The sequence below is a fragment of the Gossypium arboreum genome, chromosome 4 (genome assembly GCF_025698485.1).
Source record: "Gossypium arboreum isolate Shixiya-1 chromosome 4, ASM2569848v2, whole genome shotgun sequence".
NCBI lineage: Eukaryota > Viridiplantae > Streptophyta > Magnoliopsida > Malvales > Malvaceae > Gossypium > Gossypium arboreum.
The window spans coordinates 98,065,217-98,073,814 of NC_069073.1; the positions used below are offsets into that span (position 1 = coordinate 98,065,217).

The 8,598-nt window shown below is 37.5% G+C and overlaps 1 non-coding gene across 1 annotated transcript; it reads left to right on the forward strand.

The window, feature by feature from the left end:
• Positions 1–6,686: 6,686 nt before the first annotated feature.
• Positions 6,687–6,793, forward strand: LOC128292488 (small nucleolar RNA R71). Its single transcript, XR_008282473.1, has one exon. It is a non-coding gene; the product is annotated as a small nucleolar RNA R71 (small nucleolar RNA).
• Positions 6,794–8,598: the final 1,805 nt, after the last annotated feature.

Consider the following 8,598-nt stretch of genomic DNA (forward strand, 5'->3'; position numbering starts at 1 on the left):
TTCGGTAGAAACCGACATAACTTAAGAAACTTCTGACTCCTTTCACATTCATTGGGGCCGGTAATTTTTCAATTACATCCACCTTTGCTTTATCGACTTCAATTCCTTTCTTTGAAATTCTATGCCCTAAAACAATCCCTTTTTTAACCATAAAATGGCATTTCTCCCAGTTAAGGACTAGATTCGTCTCTTCGCATCTCTTCAGTACCTTACCTAAATTACTCAAACAAATATCATAAGTGTTACCAAAAATAGAAAAATCATCCGTGAAAACCTCAACAAAATTTTCAACCATATCAGTGAATATTTCCATCATGCATCGTTGGAATGTTGCAGGTGCATTGCATAAATCAAAAGGCATTCGCCTAAAAGCAAATGTACCATATGGACAAGTAAAGCTTGTTTTATGTTAGTCTTCAGGAGTGACAACTATTTGGTTATATCCCGAATAACCATCTAAAAAATAATAGAATTCATTACCTGCCAGTTGATCTAACATCTGATCCATAAAAGGCAACAGAAAATGGTCCTTCTGAGTGGCTTTATTCAACTTTCTATAGTCAATACAAATTCTCCAACTAGTAACATTTCTTTTTGGAATCAATTCGTTGCGCTCATTTTCAACAATCGTAATTCCACCTTTCTTCGGTACATACTGTATTGGACTTACCCACGAACTATCTGAAATGGGATAGATGATCCCTGCATCTAGTCATTTGATCACTTCCTTTCTCATAACTTCCTTCATAATAGGATTAAGCCTCCTTTTCCCATCAATTAGAGCTTTTTCACCTTCCTCTAGAACAATTTTATGCATGCAAAATAAAGGGCTTATACCTCGAATATCAGCTATAGTCCAACCAATTGCTTTCTTAAATTTCTTTAAAACAGAAATTAATTGCTCCTCTTTATCTTTTGTCAGTTCGGCTGAAATAATCACAGGCAAAGTAGAACAATTACCAAAATAAATGTATTTCAAATGGGAAGGAAGTACCTTTAGTTCGAGTGTAGGTGGTTCTTCGATTGACAATTTGGGTTGCACAAATTTTCTGACTTCCAATTCCAATGGTTCAAACCGTGTGGATCGAATAAAATTCCTCAGGTTGGCTTCCATCACAGCCATGTTTTCTTCACATTCTTCATCCTCCAAAGGGTCAAACCCTAAGGATTTCTCCAATGGATTTTCTTCAAGATGGCTTTACATAGAATTTAAGGTTTCTATTTCTTCCATAACTGAGCACTCTTCTGTCGGATCGGGAAATTTCATCGCTTTAAGAATGTTAAAAGTTACTTGATCGTCTTGAACTCGCATGGTGAGTTCGCCTTTCTATACATCAATTAATGTTCTTCCCGTCACTTTATTTGGAGTGTAGGTGGTTCTTCGATTGACAATTTGGGTTGCACAAATTTTCTAACTTCCAATTCCAATGGTTCAAATCATGTGGATCGAATAAAATTCCTCGGGTTGGCTTCCATCACAGCCATGTTTTCTTCACATTCTTTATCCTCCAAAGGGTCAAACCCTAAGACTTTCTCCAATGGATCTTTTTCAAGATGGCTTTACATAGAAATCAAGGTTTCTATTTCTTCCAAAACTAAGCACTCTTTTTTCGGATCGAGAAATTTCATCGCTTTAAGAATGTTAAAAGTTACCTGATCGTCTTAAACTCACATGGTGAGTTCACCTTTCTGTACATCTGTAACACCAGAAGTTTTGGGCTTTGAGCATGGGAGCGGTTGAAGGCAGCTTATAATATTCTGTTGTGCGTGAAAATTTCGTAGTTGAAGGCTTGTTTTAGTGGTTAAGTGTACTGAGAAGTGTTAGAGAAGTCCTGGGTTCAAACCTGGACTCTAGCCAAAATTTTGGTTTAAGGTGAATCAAACCCTGGGTGTAGTAGGTAGGCCTTAAGAATATTGTTGGAGAAATTGTGACACAAAAAGCCTTGTGGCTTAGTGGCAAGTAGCGTGTGGAGCATTTAAGGGGAGGCATGGGTTGAATCCCATGGCAAGCAAAGAGCATTTATTTTGCTAATAGGGCGGCAAGAGTTGGTGTTGAATTTAAACTCGATGATGGAGGATCCCACATCGGAAGCTAACATAAGAGTGGATCTGGTCGGCTTTAAATAGAGAGAACCATGAGGAGAGTAAGGTACTTTTCTTGGTGATCCTTTCGCTTTATGGCGTGCTCGTTTGGGTTGGGCGTCGGCTAAGAGTGCTCGAGCGTGGATTAACTCCAGTCTCCAATCAGGTGTGTATTTCTCGCTACTCTAGTTGTAGGATGGCTACTTGGGCGCGATGGTGAAGGGGCCATAATGGGCCTAATGGGCCTACGGGCCCAATTGGATAAGTTGTTTGATTGTGTAGTAAATATTGGACTAGGCTAGGTGAATCTCATATCTGTGGCTAAATTTGGGCTAAAAGGGCCACACGAGCGTGTGGGCCCATTTGGGCCGAGAATAGGCTTTAGGGCCATTCGTATTGTTATCCCTGTTTAGAATACTTTAGTTTACCAAATTACCAAAATACCCCTGGCTTGTAAAATTACTAAAATACCCTTTATTTATAAAATTACCAAAATACCCTTAGTTTGTAAAATTACCAAAATACCCCTGGTTTGTAAAATTATCAAAATACCACTGGTTTGTGAAATTACCGAAATACCCTCAATTTGTAAAATTACCAAAATACCCCTAATTTACAAAATTACAGAAATACCCTTAACTTTCTAAAAATTATAGAAATACTATTGGTTTACAAAATTACTAAAATGCCCTCGATTTGTAGAATTACCATTTTACCTTCGATTTATAGAATTACCGTTTCACCCTCGATTTACAAAATTACTATTTTACCCTCAATTTATAGAATTACCATTTTACCCTCTATTTATAGAATTACTGTTTTACCCTCGATTTACAAAATTACCATTTTACCTTCAGTTTACAAAATTACTGTTTTACCCTCGATTGTGAAATTACTAAAATACCCTTGTAGGATAGAATTACCAAAATACCGCTAGTTTGTAAAATTACCAAAATACCCCTAGTTTGTAAAATTACCGAAATACCCCTATAGGGTAGAATTACCAGAATACCCCTGTAGGGAAGAATTACCGGAATACCCCTGTAGGGTAGAATTACCGGAATATCCCTGTAGGGTAGAATTACCGGAATACCCCTGTAGGGTAGAATTACTAAAATACCCCTGTAGGGTAGAATTACTGAAATACCTCTATAGGGTAGAATTACTGAAATACCCCTGTAGGGTAGAATTATCGCAATACCCCTGTAGGGTAGAATTACCGAAATACCCTTGTAGGTTAGAATTACTGAAATACCCCTGTAGAATAGAATTACCGAAATACCCCTGTAAGGTAGAATTACCGAAATACCCCTGTAGGGTAGAATTACTAAGATACCTTGTGGGGTAAAATTACCATTTTGCCCTTAAGGTGTTAAATGACTGTTTTGCCCTTGTGGCTAAGTGACTAACTTGGACTGTGTGGTTGACGAATTTGATTGTGAATATATGTTGGTATATGAATGACTTGACTGTGATTGTTTGATTCAAATATGGGCATGACATTCTGCAAACATGACATGTTGCATGGGTTGGGATTTTGTGCAGAGGAAGATCTGATCTGTTAGGATTGCATGGTTGCTTGATGACTGTGGATCCACCGAAGGCTTAAGAGCCGTATATTCGTACTGATTTGATAAGGTCGCACGGGTCGCCCAAGACGACTGTGGACCGATCAATGGCTGAGTGCCGATCATATTTACCCGAGGCTGTGTGCCGACTATATTACTGTCGCTGATGGCTATGTGCCTAACATGATAAAGCTACCGATGGCTTAAAGCCTTCTGATTATGGCTTTGTGTCAACCTACATATGGCTCTATGCCAACCTGATTATGGCTGTGTGCCAAACGTATTTGCCTAAGGCTATGTGCCAATATATGGTTATTGACGACTCTATGTCGATCACATTTACCTAAGGCTATGTGTCGGTTATGTTACTCTAGTTGATGGCTATGTGGCTAGCATAATGCAGTTATCGATGGCTTTTTGCCACGTATTCTTTTAAGTGGCTTTGCCACATTATCTGTTTCTGGTGGCTATGCCACAAATATCTATTCTGGTGGCTCTGCCATAATATCTGTATCTGGTGACTCTGTCACAATATTCGATAACCGAGCGACAATCTTTGCAATGTGGAGTGTAAATTTGGGTGGGTTGAGCCATTCCCACATGGAGTGTAGGGCTAGTACGGGTGGAGTGTAGCGGTTGGTTATAGGTTGGATTGGGTTGGGATTGCATTCACATTCTGATTTTTAATTACATTGCACGATCTGATTCGATTTTGATTACATTACGATATTGATTACGATTCGATTACGTCACCTAATTACGATTCGATTACGATTTTGATTACGATTCGATTACGATTCTAGTTTTGATAATGTTTCTTATTCTGTAATGGGTTAAAGCTCATCTGGTACTGTCTGTTAGAATGGGCTAAGGCCCAATTGATACTAAAATTATAAGTAGGGCTGGGGCCAACTTTTAATTCTTTTATATGACTGACTGTTCCTTTTATAGTAGGGGATTTCACACTAAGTTTTCGTAAACTCACCACGTTTATTAACCTTTCAGGTAATTTCCAGCCTTAGATGGATCGGGGCTACGAGGGGCTCGAAGGAAGCCACACACACTGTTTATTTTATAGTTTTGATTATTACTTTTAAATGTTTTATATAGGTTGTAGTAAAGCCATTGAAATTTTCTGGATTTCAAATTTGGAATTTTATTTATTGTTCTTATAATTGCTAGTATTAGAACACGGTTTTCCAAAGCAACTACTGTTGTTCAAAACATCACGTAACCGCAATTGTTTTTAAATCAAGCTTCCGCAACTGCCAAGATTTTTACAAAGTTGTTAAGAATGTTATTCAGCTGAGGTTTCTAACAAGGTTTAAAAAGGTTATAAGTTTTTAATTATTAAGAAGGGTTTTTAATGGAAACATGGTTTTCGAAAAACACTTCAATGTGACATGCCAGATTCGAGCCAAACTTCTAGGTCGGGTTTGGGGTGTTACATCATCAATTAACTTTCTTCCCGTGGCTAGGAAATGTCTTCTAAGGATAATTGGCACTTCTTTATCTACTTCAAAATCTAGAATAATGAAATCAGCAGGAAAAATAAATTTATCGACTCTTACCAAAACATCCTCGATCTTTCCTTTGGGGTGTGCCAAAGATCGATCCGCTAGCTGGAGCGTCACAGTTGTAGGTCTTACTTCTCCTATCCCTAGCATCTTGAGAATAGACTTAGGCATCAAGTTGATACTTCTTCCTAAGTCACACAAAGCTTTACCACAATAAGATTCACCAATATTACAGGGTATCGTAAAGCTTCCTGGATCCTTCAATTTTGGTGGCAGCTTGTTCTGCAGGAATGCACTACACTCCTTTGTCAGAGCGATAGTCTCATACTCACTCAGTTATTTCTTCTTGGATAGTACATCCTTCATAAACTTCACATAATTCGGCATTTGTTCTAAAGCCTCCACCAATGGAATATTGATGTGTAATTGCTTCAGAACATCTAAAAACTTCTTGAATTGCACCTCATGTTTCTGTTTGTGTTGCTACAATCTTTATGGATATGGAGGTGATGGAAATTTCGGTTGAACCGGATAACTCTTCTGAGTAAGTAAAGATGCATCCAAAGAAGATGTTAAAGTATCGTAATTCACTAAGTTAGGATTTACCTTATCAGTCTTTACAGATTTTGACTCTTTTTGTGTAAAGACTTCAACAGCTAGTTGATTTTCCCCCTTTTCAACAGGCTCGTCCTTAACATCAATCAATCGGCGTTCCAGAATTTTACCACTTCGTAATGTCACTGCCTTGATATGTTCTTTACCCAAATTTCTTGGATTCTTAGTATCGTTTGGCAAGGTTCCTTGTGGTCTCTTACAAAGCTCCGTAGCTAACTAACCCATTTGGTTTTCTAAATTTTTTAGTGTTGCTGCTTGACTTTGGATCAAAGCATCGTTCTTCTCCATGTATGCTTTCAACAAGTTCTTCAACCTATTTGATGATTTAGCTTGAGGTGGTTTTGGAGCTTGCTAATTAAACCCCTGAGATTGGTTGGGTCTATGCTGCATAAAGTTGTTGTTTGGTCCATTTCCTTAGTTGTTCCAAGAAAAGTTGGGGTGATTACTCCACGAAGGATTATAGAAGTTGGACTAGGGTCCTTGTCCACTCCTATTTTAATGTTGGTTTCCCACATAGTATAATGACTCATGATTTAGTTAGCAATTCTTGAAAGAATGACCTTCCCCACAGTACACACAGGAAACTACTTCAAACAGACTTAGTGGCTGAGCTGCAATATTATTAGTACCATGAGCGGTAAACTGCTTTAACATAGAGGAAATAGACGATACCTGAGCTGATAACGAAGTGAGAGCATAAACTTCATAAACTCCAGCTACACGTCTTCTTGAAGCTGTTCTATTTGTTAGCCATTGATAGTTGTTGCTCACGATCCTCTCGATGATCTCATAAGCCTCATTATAAGACTTAGACAAAATTGCACCGTTCGCAGAAGCATCTACCATCAATCTTGTATGTACATTGTGACCATTATAGAATGTCTCTAACTGGATATAATGAGGAATCCCATGGTGAGGACACTTATGAAGTAACTCCTTGTATCGCTCCAAAGCCTCATGCAAAGACTTGTCATCCAACTGTTGGAAAGTTGTGATCTCGTTCCTCAACTTAGCATTTTTGCTAGGCGGGAAATACTTAACCAAAAATCTCTCTGCTAATTCTTTCCATGTAGATATAGAACTTGGTGGGAATAAATTGAGCCATGCTCGTGCTCGATCTCGCAACGAGTACGGAAACAACTTCAACCTCAATGCTTCTTCACTCACACCGGCTATCTTGAATGAGTCACTCACCTCCATACACAATCGAAGGTGGAGATATGGATCTTCTATGGGCATACCACTAAATTGGCCCACCGTTTGTAGCATTTGAAACATCATTGGCTTCAATTCGAATTAGGTTGCCTCAATATCTGGCCTTCTAATTCCTGGATTTAACTCATTGAAAAGTGACATAGCATATTGTCTGATGCATCGATCCCTATCATCGGAAATGAGGATAGGATTTTGTTCATGTTCGACTTTATTACCTTGGTCTTGATTTTGATTTCCAAGGTCCATCTCGTCCTATCTCTGAGCTATTCGTTCACATCTTCTTTGTCTAAAAGCTTACTTAATTTTAAGGTCTACTGGGAGTAAATCAATAATTCGATCTATATTCATAAAGTTCTGGAAAGAAAATTACAAAATCAAAAGGAATAAGTTAGTACTGTTAGAAATAACCAAATTGAAAATAAATAATTTCACAAAAATTACTATGACAATAGTTGACAATCCCTGGAAACGGCGCTAAAAACTTGTAACGTTCGTGTTTGTGCAAGTGTACACAGTCGTTATCAAGTAATAAGTAAGTATCGAGTTATCGTCTCCATAGGGATTGTATTTATGCTAAGTCACTTAATTTGCAAAAGTGTATTAACAATTTGATAAATAAAAACAATATAATTGAGAAGTGAAGAAAAATTAAGTATATAAAACTAAATGCAATGATCCCTAATGCAATTTATCCTAAGTATGCAAACTATATGAATGAGAGAGATTTTAGCAGAATTAACACAATAAGAAAAAATTATAACATAAATAAGCTAGGACAATTACTTTAATTAAACTCAAATTATTATCAACATGCTTATCAATATTCGGAAAAACATTCCATGGCGACTCGGTCTTTCATGAGTTGGAAACTATGTTAGGTCCTTTCAGAATCCTTTTCTTAGTAAATATGCATTTTACTGATCCTTATTTACTAAAGGTTTCTTAGTATTCGTGTGAGGTAACAGGGACGTGTTAGGTTTGAAACAATTTAATCACACAAATCTAAAAACTATGTAGATAACGGAGCCTGGTTAGGGATGTTATGCAACCTGCAATTTAATCAGGTTAGGATCTAAATTGAGCATGCAGATTTCAATTATGCATCCATTAACTGTCGTCTGGTTAGGATCGCTCAGCTAATTTAGGTGCATTTCAATCACGTATGAATGAAATACAGACTTGATTTTAATTGAAAACATGATCGATTGAGGTACAAATATTATAAGCATGAATCAAATAATTATTATTAAATCAAAGCAATCATCCTAGCTTAAATAAAATTAAACTATCATTGTTGTAAACAAGAACAAAGAACACATAGCAAACATTCTTGAATTAAAGTAAAGTAAGAAAGATTAAACCCAATTCAGAGTGGTTGTCACTCAAGACTCTGACTGATGAGGGCTCCTTCGTTCCTTCGCTTGGCTCCTTTGCTGATGGCTCTCCGGGGTGGCTGACCGAGGGTTCTTTAAGAGGCTAATTTTCTGAAAATATTTATGCAAAAATGATGATAGGCGTAAGGGCTAAGAGGGTTGAGAGGGGAGAGAATGAGTGAGGGATGAATAAGGGATAAGGGATGAGGGACGAAGGATGATTGAAAA